This window comes from Siphateles boraxobius, unplaced genomic scaffold, assembly GCF_051911475.1.
Source record: "Siphateles boraxobius isolate OS27281-9 unplaced genomic scaffold, OSU_SipBor_1 1, whole genome shotgun sequence".
Lineage (NCBI taxonomy): Eukaryota > Metazoa > Chordata > Actinopteri > Cypriniformes > Leuciscidae > Siphateles > Siphateles boraxobius.
This window is the reverse complement of record NW_027508699.1, coordinates 2499540-2514765: the sequence shown is the minus strand read 5'-3', so window position 1 is coordinate 2514765 and position 15226 is coordinate 2499540. Positions and strand designations below refer to the sequence as shown.

At 41.6% G+C, this 15226-nt stretch overlaps 2 non-coding genes and 1 pseudogene across 3 annotated transcripts; all 3 read right to left on the bottom strand.

The window, feature by feature from the left end:
- Positions 1 to 831: 831 nt before the first annotated feature.
- On the bottom strand, positions 832 to 903 carry trnap-ugg (transfer RNA proline (anticodon UGG)). The gene has a single exon. It is a non-coding gene; the product is annotated as a tRNA-Pro (tRNA).
- Positions 904 to 2550: 1647 nt separating this feature from the next.
- Positions 2551 to 2622, bottom strand: trnap-ugg (transfer RNA proline (anticodon UGG)). Its single transcript has one exon. It is a non-coding gene; the product is annotated as a tRNA-Pro (tRNA).
- Positions 2623 to 13720: 11098 nt separating this feature from the next.
- On the bottom strand, positions 13721 to 15001 carry LOC143744795 (uncharacterized; annotated as a pseudogene). Its single transcript, XR_013205921.1, has 2 exons — positions 14883 to 15001; positions 13721 to 14671 (listed from the first exon to the last, which is right to left on the bottom strand). The product of XR_013205921.1 is annotated as an uncharacterized LOC143744795 (transcript).
- Between the last annotated feature and the right edge of the window lie 225 nt (positions 15002 to 15226).

The following is a 15226-nucleotide window of genomic DNA, read 5'->3' as shown; positions in this document are numbered from 1 at the left end:
AGTTAAGAGCGATTTAAAATGCTTTGAATCCCACTACAGCATCTACAGACCTGCGAAAAAAGTTCAATTTTTCCAAAGCGTCAGCCTCTGATGCTGCAGAACGTGACGTCAAGTACTATGTGGGTTGCAGTAAATGGCCGGACTATGAAGTGGTTGATAAAGAAAAGTAAATGGCCAGACTATGAAGTGGTTGAAAACATGATGCTTGGGCAGGGGCTGAGAGGTGGGGAGGACTACATGACTAACTCCTCCAAAATCAGATTGCCCTTCGGGTGATTTTTGGGCAACTCACTGATTCTCTGCTCCAGAGAGAACTTCAGCAAGTCTCGCTTCTGACTGGACGCATTCAAGCGGGCTTGAGCTTCTGAATGAGCTTTCTTCTCCGTCAACTTCTAAGCGAAAACAATGCCTTTCATACACCAGGAAGAGCACAATTTGTTTTATCACCCAGCTTAAAAAAATAAAAAAAAAATGAAGAAGATTTCCTCTGGTATCACATGCAATTGCATAAAGAAAAGTAAATGGCCAGACTTTGAAGTGGTTGAAAACATGATGCTTTTGCAGGGGCTGAGAGGTGGGGAGGACAACATGACTAACTCCACCATAATCAGATTGCCCTTCGGTTGATTTTTGGGCAACTCACTGAGTCTCTGCTCCAGAGAGAACTTCAGCAAGTCTCGCTTCTGACTGGACTCATTCAAGTAGGCTTGAGCTTCTGAAAGAGCTTTCTACTCCGTCAGAATGACCCAGAGTAAGCTCACCCAGCTTAAAAAAAGAAAAAAAATGAAGAAGATTTCCTGTGGCAACCTTGCTGCTCGTTCTGAAAACCCCGGGCTCGTCCGGGATTTGAACCCGGGACCTCTCGCACCCAAAGCGAGAATCATACCCCTAGACCGACAAGCCTCTTCTACAATCCGTTTTTCGGGAGGGCGCCACAAATTCAGTGAAGCCCATCTCAAAGACGGACCACGCCCTGGCGTCGAGATACGAAAGTGTAGTTGTTCGAGCGTTAGAAACCCCTTGAAGGCATATTACTGATCAAAGGAAAAGCATGCCAGACAAGGCCCAGTGGACTGTGGATGTTCCACAAATTCAAGGATGGTTTGTTCAAAGCAATAATGACCACAAGATCTGAGTTAGCATAGTACGGACAAACCTCGGATAGCTGTAGTGGTGGGTTTTTGTGTGCATCAGACTGTCAGTGAATCATTCTTGCCTGCCCGTGCATGTGCCCTTTCAGGCTGAAATTACACAAAGCCCTGTGCGCAAGAGGCCCAGTGGCCTAAGGGGAAAAAGCCACTTCTTGCCTTTGCACTGGACCTACGACGAAGGCTTTGCGTACGAAAGCAGAGTGGCAGACTACACACAAAACAGATGGGAAAGAATCATGAACTATAAATGAATCTAGTCAACGAAAAACATCATTGATACGTTTGTTTTGTCCATACAACCAAAATGGCTGTGTAATTGGAGAAAAACACATGGAACAGAAATGGCGGGCTCTAAATGTAAACCGCCGCACATAGGCTATGCCGTAGGCTTGACTTTGAACTAAAAGGCATCACCCACCCTACCTAGGGAGGCTGTTACTAGGGCGTGCTTGTTGCGCTAGCTCTAAGCCGATGCTGCAAAAAGTCAATGAAAAGTTGTTCAAAGAAACTCTACAGAACAACAAGTATACCTGTGCTTAGCATTTCTGCAAAAGAGCCACGGGTCATTCAGTTAAGAGCGATTTAAAATGCTTTGAATCCCACTACAGCATCTACAGACCTGCAAAAAAGTTCAATTTTTCCAAAGCGTCAGCCTCTGATGCTGCAGAACGTGACGTCAAGTACTATGTGGGTTGCAGTAAATGGCCGGACTATGAAGTGGTTGATAAAGAAAAGTAAATGGCCAGACTATGAAGTGGTTGAAAACATGATGCTTGGGCAGGGGCTGAGAGGTGGGGAGGACTACATGACTAACTCCTCCAAAATCAGATTGCCCTTCGGGTGATTTTTGGGCAACTCACTGATTCTCTGCTCCAGAGAGAACTTCAGCAAGTCTCGCTTCTGACTGGACGCATTCAAGCGGGCTTGAGCTTCTGAATGAGCTTTCTTCTCCGTCAACTTCTAAGGGAAAACAATGCCTTTCATACACCAGGAAGAGCACAATTTGTTTTATCACCCAGCTTAAAAAAATAAAAAAAAATGAAGAAGATTTCCTCTGGTATCACATGCAATTGCATAAAGAAAAGTAAATGGCCAGACTTTGAAGTGGTTGAAAACATGATGCTTTTGCAGGGGCTGAGAGGTGGGGAGGACAACATGACTAACTCCACCATAATCAGATTGCCCTTCGGTTTGAATTTTGGGCAACTCACTGAGTCTCTGCTCCAGAGAGAACTTCAGCAAGTCTCGCTTCTGACTGGACTCATTCAAGTAGGCTTGAGCTTCTGAAAGAGCTTTCTACTCCGTCAGAATGACCCAGAGTAAGCTCACCCAGCTTAAAAAAAGAAAAAAAATGAAGAAGATTTCCTGTGGCAACCTTGCTGCTCGTTCTGAAAACCCCGGGCTCGTCCGGGATTTGAACCCGGGACCTCTCGCACCCAAAGCGAGAATCATACCCCTAGACCAACAAGCCTCTTCTACAATCAGTTTTTCGGGAGGGCGCCACAAATTCAGTGAAGCCCATCTCAAAGACGGACCACGACCTGGCGTCGAGATACGAAAGTGTAGTTGTTCGAGCGTTAGAAACCCCTTGAAGGCATATTACTGATCAAAGGAAAAGCATGCCAGACAAGGCCCAGTGGACTGTGGATGTTCCACAAATTCAAGGATGGTTTGTTCAAAGCAATAATGACCACAAGATCTGAGTTAGCATAGTACGGACAAACCTCGGATAGCTGTAGTGGTGGGTTTTTGTGTGCATCAGACTGTCAGTGAATCATTCTTGCCTGCCCGTGCATGTGCCCTTTCAGGCTGAAATTACACAAAGCCCTGTGCGCAAGAGGCCCAGTGGCCTAAGGGGAAAAAGCCACTTCTTGCCTTTGCACTGGACCTATGACGAAGGCTTTGCGTACGAAAGCAGAGAGGCAGACTACACACAAAACAGATGGGAAAGAATCATGAACTATAAATGAATCTAGTCAACGAAAAACATCATTGATACGTTTGTTTTTTCCATACAACCAAAATGGCTGTGTAATTGGAGAAAAACACATGGAACAGAAATGGTGGGCTCTAAATGTAAACCGCCGCACATAGGCTATGCCGTAGGCTTGACTTTGAACTAAAAGGCATCACCCTCCTACCTAGGGAGGCTGTTACTAGGGCGTGCTTGTTGCGCTAGCTCTAAGCTGATGCTGCAAAAAGTCAATGAAAAGTTGTTCAAAGAAACTCTACAGAACAACAAGTATACCTGTGCTTAGCGTTTCTGCAAAAGAGCCACGGGTAATTCAGTTAAGAGCGATTTTAAAATGCTTTGAATCCCACTACAGCATCTACAGACCTGCGAAAAAAGTTCAATTTTGCCAAAGCATCAGCCTCTGATGCTGCAGAACGTGACGTCAAGTACTATGTGGGTTGCAGTAAATGGCCGGACTATGAAGTGGTTGATAAAGAAAAGTAAATGGCCAGACTATGAAGTGGTTGAAAACATGATGCTTGGGCAGGGGCTGAGAGGTGGGGAGGACTACATGACTAACTCCTCCAAAATCAGATTGCCCTTCAGGTGATTTTTGGGCAACTCACTGAGTCTCTGCTCCAGAGAGAACTTCAGCAAGTCTCGCTTCTGACTGGACTCATTCAAGCGGGCTTGAGCTTCTGAATGAGCTTTCTTCTCCGTCAGAATGAGCTTTCTTCTCTTTCAACTTCTAAGGGAAAACAATGCCTTTCATACACCAGGAAGAGCACATAGCCACGAGCCCTGACTGCCCGTAAGATGCCCTCCAACACCTTAGGGGGAGCAGCGGTGCCTCGGTTCAAGAGAATCTCCTCCGGGCCCAGAAGGGCTGGGTCTTTGGGACTGGTTCCAAAGAGCTGAGCGGAGGTTTGAAATGGTTATAAGGACATACCCGCTCCTGTACAATGGAAGAGAGAGCTTTTAAAGCCTGATTTATTATTTTATCTGTTTATTTATTCTATTTATTCATTTCTTAAGTTTTTACCTGAATGCTTTTCTTTTTCTGATCCGATTCACAGATACCAGAGTCTAATGTTGTTTAATACTAAATTGTTTACTTTTCATGCCAATCCTATTGCAAAAATTTGTGTTCTGTTGTGATACTCTGAAAGATTTAATAAAGTCATTATGCAGAAAATAATCTGAAAGGGCCATATATATACTCACACAGACATAAAGAATCAGCATATGAATCTCAACAATGGTGACAAAAAAAAAATTTCAGATTAACTCTGAATGTCACAAGCTAATAAAGTCACAAAAAAGCTTTCTTGATTGTCACCATTGTTGAGATTCATATGTTTATTCTTGATGTCTCTGTATGGCTAAAATTAAAACAAGAACTGAGGTTGATTAGAGTGCTGCAGTTCTATTTTTCACCACAGATTTACATAGGATAATTTGTGGGGTGCTGTAGAGCTAGGGAGGCTTCTGCTTATGTACATAAATACATGCTTATGTACATAAATCCAAGCGCTACATTTTAATATCCTGCTCACTTTACGCCTTAAAATAGTCCAGAAAATCCCCCTAAATTTAAAAAAAAAAATAATTTAGTGCTTATAGAGGTCTAATGAATTAATATTTTGAGCAGCTGTATAAAGACATGAAAACGCTTTGTGGATGCTGTTTGTCTTGCAGCTGCAGTGTGTGTGAATGTGGGCCGAGCCTCGTCTACCTTCTTTAAATATCCCTCTATCGGCTGAGACTCTCGCTTACGGCCATACCACCTTGAGCGCTCTAGAGCAAGTAGGAAGTGTGTGTGACTGCAGTTGGGAGAGAAAGGCTCTTCTAAAGCTTCATTGTTTAATTTTAGTTTTTTGTTTATATCTTGGAAGGAGATCTAAGTTTGATTTATAAGGCACGCGTTTAAGCTCCAAGCAGTAGATCTGCTTGGAAGCGATCCTTGTTTTGTTAGAACAATGGACGGACCACATGGCAACGACCTAGGAATGGCAGGAGGACTGGAAGAACGGATTGAGCGAAATGGAGCACATAAAGGTTCAAGAGAGGCTAATGGAGTAAATATGGATCATGAAGGACAACGGAACATCAAGAAACGAGTGGATTATCTGAAAGAAGCGACGGTGGTGATTGATTTGAGGGACAACAAGGAGGTAAAAGCTGAAGACATCATTAAAGCAGTGACATAGAAGATTGGATTTGGCAAACTGTTAGCTGTGAGACCCAAGCCAGGCAAAGAATATGAGCTGACATTGGAAGGTGCAGATGTTTGTGATGTGTTAGTGGACGGAATGGAAATAAAAGGTCAATTCTTCGAAGTAAGGAGGTTGGAGGTAAAGGAGCATATGGTATCTTTTCTTCACCTGCCGGCATATTTAGAGGATGAAGTGATTGAGGACAAATTGAAGTTTTGGGGAGTCACTCCCTTGATGAAAATAAAGAGGAGAGTCTATCCTGGAACGAACATTGCTGACGGAACGAGGTATGTGAAAGTTAAATTTCCTAAAGAGGTAACTTCACTGCCCTATAGCGCAAAATTTGAAACCGCAGATGGCGCTCAGTACTTTAGGGTAATTCACGATGGACAGGAGAAACTTTGTCGCATGTGCATGCAGCCAGGACATATCTTAAGGGACTGTCCTGATTTTAAATGCTTTGAATGCTATGAGCAAGGACATTTTGCGAAAGACTGTAAAGCTGATAAATGTCCTGATTGTAAGAAAGCATTTATGAGATGTGATTGTGAAAGTGAACATGAAGAAGAGGTTAATGATGAAGCGGAAAATGGTGAATCTGAGAATAATATGGAAATAATGGACACTGTCAATAATGAAGAAGAGAAGGATGGGACTGTAGAAGACAATGAGGATAGTAAAGGGCATGAGCAAGAAAAGGGTGGAGACAAGAAGTTGGAGGGAGGAGAGGTGGACAAGATGGAGGGAATTATGGAAGAAGGCATTGTGGGCCCGGTGGATGATACAATAAAAGAGAGGAGGGAAGATAAAAATGAGAAGGAGCAAGTTGAGGAATGCATAGAAGTTAATTTGGAGGAGCTTAGGAGGGGAATGAAAAGATGAATATTGAACAAACCAAATGTAGAAGAAAGTAGGGAAAAAGGACAGAGAAGGAGAATGAGCTTAAGTACAAAAGAAGATGGAGATTTAAGGGAGAAGGGGGGAGAAAAGAATGAAACATGAATTTGTTGTTTTTAATGACTCTATGTATTGTTTCAATCAATGTGAGGGGATTAACTAGTGTGGATAAATTTGAAAAACTGAAAGAGTTATGCAAAAAAGCTGATGTAATATTATTGCAGGAAACATTTTGGAAAGATGAAATGATGGACAGTTTTAAAAGAAGATGGAAAGGAGGAATTTATTATAATAATGGGGAAGGGGGGAAAGGGAAAGGAGTTGCTGTTTTATGTAAAAGAAACTTGAGTGATGATGTTGAAATCATATACCAGGATAAAGAAGGAAAATGCATTATTGTGAAAATGAAAAAAAAAAAAAAAAAAAAACACGCCCGATCTCGTCCGATCTCGGAAGCTAAGCAGGGTCGGGCCTGGTTAGTACTTGGATGGGAGACCGCCTGGGAATACCAGGTGCTGTAAGCTTTTGCTTTATCAATTCACTAATACACTTCATGGCTCGGCTCCCACGGTTCTTCCTTTATCCTGTTAACATCAATTGCTTCATTTATTTGTCTTTCATGTTGCTTTCTCTCTGGCTTCTGTCTGCTTTCGGTGTGGTAAAGGACAGCTCAGCCTCGTCATTCTGTCTTTCTCCTCCAGGGGGCGATCGACAGGCTTTTCTCTCTCAGTCTACAAGCAACACACAACTCTGAATTAAGAATAGAAAGTAAAAAAAGGTTATAAAGGTTAGTAAAATATTTTGTATAAACCATTTAGATTATGTGATTCTTATTCATAAAAAAATCTTTTTTTACTAATTTAAAATTCTTAAAGGAACATGCCACCGTTTTTGGGTTATTCACCGTCTCTCCTACATTTAGATTGGTGGGCAAACGCATTTTTGTCTCAGTGCATGCATTGTCTTAGTATGGCAGTGCTGACACTACCTTAAGCTTAGCATAATGAATGGAATCCTTTGTTGCCAAATAGCATGTCGTGAGTAAAAGTCATCCAAAAAAAGGGATCCTTGAGGCCTGCGTATTCACAATGAGTACAAATAGCAGTGCAGATTAAGACAGATATTGACGTGGGACTATATTGGGGGGGAAGCATGCCGTAAGCAAACTGAAAGGGATCCAGCCGGACCCCTGCTGGATCCCTTTCAGTTTGCTTACAGAGCAAACAGGTCTGTGGATGATGCAGTGAACATGGGACTGCATTATATCCTGCAACATCTCGACAGACCAGGGACTTATGCAAGGATCCTCTTTGTGGACTTCAGTTCGGCCTTCAATACCATCATGCCTGGTCTTCTCACAGCCAAACTGACCCAGCTTTCCATGCCATCCTCGATCTGTCAGTGGATCACCAGCTTCCTGACGGACCGGCAGCAGCGAGTGAGACTGGGGAAACACATATCCAAGACACTCACAATCAGCACTGGCGCTCCCCAAGGGTGCGTTCTCTCCCCACTGCTCTTCTACCTGTACACTAATGACTGCACTTCTAAAGACCCCACTGTCAAGCTCCTGAAATTTGCAGACGACACCACTGTCATCGGTCTCATCCAAAACGGTGACGAGTCTGCTTACAGACTGGAGGTTGAACAGCTGGCTGTCTGGTGCAGTTACAACAACAGTGGAGATGATCGTGGACTTCAGGAGGAACAGCCCAGCACTCCCCCCACTCACCATCATGAACAGCACTGTGGAAGCAGTGGAGTCATTCAGGTTCCTGGGCACTATCATCTCTCAGGACCTGAAGTGGGACAATCACATTGACTCCACTGTGAAAAAGGCCCAGCAGAGACTGTACTTCCTTCGCCAGCTGAGGAAGTTCAACTTGCCACAGGAGCTGCTGATTCAGTTCTACTCAGCCGTTATTGTTTGGTTCAGCTACCAAATCAGACATCAGGAGACTACAACAGACAGTCCGGACTGCGGAGAGGATTATTGGTGCCCCCCTGCCATCCCTCCAGGACCTGTACTCTTCCAGAGTGAGGAAGAGAGCAGGTAAAATCATCACAGACTCCACTCACCCTGGATACCACCTGTTTGAACTGTTACCTTCAAGACGGCGACTCAGATCACTGGCCACTAGAACATCTCGGCACAGGAACAGTTTCTTCCCACAGGCAATCTCCCTTCTGTACAGACATATCTCCCAAGGCATATGCCTGTAAGTGCAATACTCCCACTGTTTAGTGCAATATCTTAAAAATTCAGGTGATATTTATATTTATATTTATTCAGACTATACAAAATACTGTAAATATGTTCATTATCTGTAAATGTTTATTCTGACAAAACCCAACTGTGACCATATATTTTTATAGTATTTTCATATTTTTTATAATTTTATTTGTAGAATTTGTATTACTATTTGTATTACTATTACTTGTTGTATCTGTATTTGTATATGTGCACTGCAAGCCTCAGTACCAAGGAAAATTCCTTGTGTGTGCAAGCACACTTGGCAATAAAGCTCTTTCTGATTCTGATTCTGAAGCACAGGCGAAGCACTGCTACTTGGGCGCAGAGATATCACACAACACCTGAAATCCCCCAACTTCCGTCAACATATTGGCATGTCCTGCACCGAGTATCTTCGCTTTTGGATTGTGTTGAGTTTGAGAAGTTACAGTTACAGTTACAGCAAACATGGTAATTGCCTGCATAGCAAAAGGTTGTGAGAACAAGCAAAGGATATACACGAATGTAATGTTTCACAGAATTCCATTGAATGTGGAACTGAGAAATCAATGGGTAGCTCTGGATATCTGTACTTCAACATCTCTATACAAAATTAACCAGTATTGTGTTTGTGAAGAGCATTTTGCACCGGAGGACTATGTTAAAAAAATGAAATGGCCCAGAAAGACGGTACTACGTCTGAGGGATATTTTCAAAGCACAGGCAGAAAAAAAATGCACATGCAAAGTTGTCTTTTATTACTCTTCCTTACGTGAATCTGTGTCTTTATTCAGCTGTTAGATCGATGCTGAGATGCAGTGATATCTCTGTGCCCAAGTAGCAGTGCTTCGCCTGTGCTTCCCCCCATATAGTCCCAAGTCAATCTCTGCCTAGGAAATCATCCTAATCTGCATTGCTATTTGTACTCGTTGTGAATACGCAGGCAACAAGAATAAATCAGTTTTTTTTTGGATCACTTTTACTCACTACATGCTATCCGGCAACAAAGGATTCCATTCATTATGCTAAGCTAAGCTAGCGTTGGCACTGCCAAACTAAGACAATGCATGCGCTGAGACAAAAATGCGTTTGTCCACCTATATAAATGTAGGGGAGACGGTGAATAACCCCTATTTCAAAAAACTGTGGCGTATTCCTTTAACTCATTATATGAATAACAATCAGTGGCACTAAATACTGCTATAATTCTCAGTTGGCATATTCTATACAAACTTTTTATTAATTCAATTAATATATCTTGCCTAAATGCTGATTTTCCACTCAAACTTTTATGAACCAGAATATTAACCTGAACAAATTACTACAGCTGTAGGTTGGATTTCTTCCATCCACTGTAATACTGTATATATATATATATATATATATATATATATATATATTTTTTTTTTTAAACGGCATTCTCCATCTAAATACTGCTGTACTAATGTCTCTTTTGGAACACATTTTTTGGTTTTCCTTTATCTTTTTAAATATCAGCTGGTCTACTGATGGCATTGAGAAGAGCCAATGTGGAGAGATTGGCAGAACCACTGTGACTAATATCTGTATTATGAATGGTCTGCTTGTCTATAGTTCATCCAAATTTTTTTAGATGTATCTGCTCATATTCCCAACAACTCCCCAATATTTAACTGGATGGTTTGTAAAATGACCTTTAATACCTGTCCACTCTCCAGTAGATCATATTTAGCTGAATTTCAAAAATGTCTAGTGGCGTTTCTCCCATTTCCCATCTCCCCTTTCTACCTGCAGTGCTGTTACAGGAGAGGATATAAAAGCTCCACAACATATTCTTTTGGCTTGGTTTTGAATCAACTCTATCTTAGAAAGCATTGAGGTTGATGCTGAGCCATAAATGATTCTGGCTTATACTACGTGGTTTTTGAATGCTTGAATCTAATTGAATCTAATTCTAAAAGGCGTGCAATTATTTTCAGGGAAACGCACGGCTAAATTATTTACAACAGGTCTTGACCGCATTACTGTTCCATATCACTTCGCCAAATTATTTCAGTTATTTCAAAGGTCTTTACAGCCTACGACAGAAAAATAAGCAAATCCCACAATGACACTGACCAAGCAAATAACAAGTAAACAATAGGATAAAAACAACCAATTATTTCCCTGTTTTTTGCTACAAAATTACGTTTTATTAAGGACAACACATACTCTCTTTTTTTCTCTCTCTCTCTTACTCAAACACACACAGTACAGACAGTCGGACACACACTCGCATAGAAACATGTTGTCAGCACTGCTCTGACAATTTTATCAGTAAAATAGTTTAACTGTCATGGTTCTGCCTTCGTGTTCTTTATTTTCCCTGGTCATAGGGCAGGATCATGACAGAATCATGTTTTGTGTGCAAGCGCATGGCCAGCTGTTTGGCCATGTGCTTGTGTTGTCTCGTTATGTAACTCCGCCCCCTTGTTATCCTCGTCTCGTCTTGATTGTCTAGTCAGTTTCACCTGTCCTTGTCATTAGTGTTCCCTTTATAATCCCCTTGTGTTTGCTGTCCTGTGTCGGTTCATTGTTATATCTTGTTATACATCGTGTGTGTTATACTTCGTGTTACCATGTGATTCCTGTCTGAGTGCTTTGCTAATCTTTGTCATCCTCGTGAGTACCCTGTCAAGTGCATTGTCTTCAGAGAAGTTCTGTCTCTTCGTTTGCTGTTTTATTTTACCGTCAAGTCATTACCAAGTTTTGTCAACCCTGTTCCAGTCCTGTTTTGCCCCCTCGCGGGTTTTGTTTTCCTGTTTTGTCTATTAATAAACTTTGTGTAATCGCATACTGTCTGCGCTTGGGTTCGTTCCTGATCAGCCGTAACATTAACAACTTAAAATCTACAAGACATTTCAAACTAGCGATGTAGCCTAATAATGACTGTTCTCGGAACAGATAAAGGTTTCGCTATTAGTAGAGAAGCTGCTGCTGAACACTGTTGAGAGACTCAAAGACTGAGGTAATTCATACACGTTTGATAACTCTCTCTCTAATAACTACATTAAAGACTGTATTAGTCATTGCTATCAGTGGCTCAAGCCTCCATTACTAGCTCTAAAATGATATTTTGGAATTGGCAATGGAGGCTTGGGATTAGATGGGTAAGAAATTAATCAAAAGGACAAAAACCTGAGAAATGTCTTGAAATACATCATCTGAACAATGTTTTGAGGTTTGGAAACCGTAGTATAAGCTGAATAATTGACTTTGGGCCGTTGAATTATTGAAAAATAATGCACAGTCAAGGTGTAATGGCCAGTCCATGTTGTGGCCGCATTACCCCTTCGGGATTACAGTTAAGGATATACAACTGACAGCAATCAGGGATGATGAGTCCAGAAAGTTATGGAAAATTTTGTCCATGTTGGAATGACAACGAACAAGAGTGGAGTCGAGGGCACTCCAGCCGGTGATCGTGACATAGCCCCCTCCTTAAGGAGCATATAAATGGTGGAGGTGGAGGGATGAAGATACAAGGTGGAGCCTGGGGGACCATTGACCATAGCAGAGCCGGGGTATCGGAAGACCAAATCAGAGCTGGAGAAGGTAGAGACCAAGGCAGAGAAACAGAGGACCAGGTCAAAATCACAGGCTTGAAGGACCAAGGTGGAGCTGGGAGTTCGGAGGATCAAAAAGGAGCTGATGGGAATGAAGATAACAGTAGAGCTGGAGGGTGTGAAGACCCCACTGGAGCCAAAGGGTGGAGGAACCAAGCACAGCCAAAAGACCACAAGTCCATGGTGGAGCTAGGGGGACAACAGAACAAGATGGAGCTGGAGAGACAAAAGAGCCCGGTGGAGCCAGAGGGATTACGGACTACGGAGCAGCTGAGGGATCGAAGGGCCAAGGTGGAGCCAAAGGGTCAAACTTCCCAAATTGCAGGTAGGTTTCAATTACATATTTGGGCAAAACATTTGTGATAGTTTCTAAATAAATGATACAAAAAATGATAAAAAAGACAAAAAAAAACTGTTGTAAAATGACGGCATTTCCATTAACTGATGTTATGCAACTAAAACATAATTTTTTCCTCTTGCTATGAGCCATTCCAAAAATCATTGTTACGGATGCTACTAGGTTTACGTATATCACAGCCACCACACTAGCCATTATTATTAATCGAAGGAGACGTAGGCGTGTTGTCCAAGCATTAATGGCAAGGAAAGCCCCTTATACTTCGCCAGGTATGAGGTGTTTCTGGGAGGTTATAGTACGCAAATAAAAAACTGTCATCTTCTGTCCAAACATACCAAGTCATCTTTAAAGAATGATGACTTTTAAGTACACCATGTGTACGGTAGTTTTGCTAAATATTCCTTTTTCGAATTGCCTGAAAAACAACCTCATGCGAGAGTAAAAACTTTTTTGCGATAATTTCAAATTGCGCAATTTTAAGGGTAATGGAAACGCAGCTTGTGCCACAAGTCTGAAGACCATGATTAAGCTGAATAGCCAGGAGACCGTGGTCATGCCGGTGGAGCCTGAGGACTGAGGAGCCCCAGTAGAGCAGGAGGTTGAGGTGTCAGCGAGCTGGACAAAACCAGAGGAGGAAGAAGGGACAGGGAACTGGGCAGAACCAGATAGTCCAACAGACCGGACAGGAACTGCAGCAGAGGAAGGGCTTTAAGGGTGGATGTAAGGGTGGGAACTAGCCCCAGGACGGAGGTGTCAATGAGCACTGACCCGGCGATGGACAATTTTATGGGTGTTGGCTTAAGGAGGGCCAAGACCACAAAGTGGATGTGAGCCTGACTCACAGGGTCCAGGAAAGCTAGAAACCACCACAGAGCTGATGGCCATGTCGGAAAAGACCATCGCAGAAACAGTGGATGAAAAGACCCTTGCAGAGCCAGTGAAGTGGAAAACCATGGTGGAGCTTGAAGAATGAAGATCCACAGTGGAGCTAACATGTAAAAAACCTCCTCAGAAAACATGTGAATGGCCTAATTCAATGTCAGAACTCCAAATTTTGCCAAAAGGGGAAAACTTTGCATGAATATTTGTGGAATAATTATTTTAATAAAAAGTCCTCTGCCTCTTCCCTAACCCTAACCGTAACCCTCACCCTCATTTGGATCACTTTAGTTAATGACTTTAATGTTGCTTTGATGTTAATCTGGTCAGTGAACTCAATGAAACATATTTGACTCAGCAACACAACGTTAAACATTCAGATAATTACAGTAATGCAAGTGAATGAAACATCACAAATAACAAGATAAAGTAGAACAAGGACAATAATTCAGCATTTATCAACATCTGTGCTCTTATGGTCTTGTATCTCCAATTGTACAGACATTCCTTTTAATTTTGGGCAATAATTCTTACTGTGAATCTTTGCACTTCTGGAATGACTGAATCTCTTGCCACATTGATGGCATTGATACGGCTTCTCTCCAGTGTGAATTCTCTCGTGTCCTTGCAGAGCTCCTAACTGTTTGAAACTCTTTCCACAGTATGAACACTTGTAAGGTCGTTCTCCAGTGTCTATCCTTTGGTGCACTTTTAACTCAGTGGCTGTAGTAAAAGCTTTACCACAATCAGAGCATAAATACTCTTTCACACCAGCGTGTATTTTCTGATGGTCTTTAAAACGGCCCCTCCATGAAAACGTCTTTCCACAAATAGAACACAACTAAGGCTTATCTTTTGTGTGAACTCTTATATGGCCCTTTAAATCTGATTCCTTAACAAACTTCTTATCGCACTTATCACAATCAAATGGTTTTTCTCCGGAGTGAATGAGCTTATGAACTCTGAGACTATATGACCATTTGAAACACTTTCCACACAGATACCATGTGAATGGCTTCTCTTCGGTGTGAATTCTTACGTGTCTCTGAAAGGATCCTTTCTGTGAGAAACTCTTGCCACACTGAGGGCATGTGAATGGCTTCTCACCAGTGTGAAGTCTTTTGTGAATCCGAATGGTTGTTTTATATTTGAAACTCTTCCCACATTGAAGGCACGTGAAAGGTTTCTCTCCAGTGTGAACTCTTATGTGATCCTTGAGGCTTTGTTTAGTTGTGATGCTCTTTCCACATTGAGGGCAGGTAAAATACTTTTTGGCTTCTTTTCTTTGAAATAGTTCTTGTCCATTTTTTCCTCCAGAAAAAATCATGAAGTTTCTGATACTGACGTTTCTTCTCCATTTTATTAAATTCTTCACTTTTCTCTTGCATGTTCATCACGTCTAAAATGAAAATATAATTTAATTACATGTGAAGTTTAAATGTCACTTCTATTTGTCCTTGCATTATTGATAACAACTATGCCAATTTTTGCTTCTATAGGTATGTAACATCAGCCTATGATTCTATTAATCAGTCAGAAAATTTGTTACATTCAGTTACATACAATGTTTTTCAGTAGTCATTAATGAAGAATCAAAAATGGACACCAACCTATTTGTTCCTCTGTATCTTCACATTTCACTTCGCATTTTTCTCACATCGTCATTCTCCTCTTTAATAAACTCCATATTTACAACGTCACAGCTCATTGCTATGTAGTATGGAGGACCAGATCTGGAAAAAAGTGATACAATACATTACTTCATACAATTAATTCCACTTCAACTTTATCCAATGAATAAATTAAATTAATTTTAAACTCTAAATGAGACCGCTGTGTCTCACACTGGATACAAAAAGAGCTATAAAAATTTATTGTAACCATTGAGTGAGTGAAATGTATCTTCGACAATAATATGGTAATTGTTGTTTTAACAATGTGGAAGCTGACATTA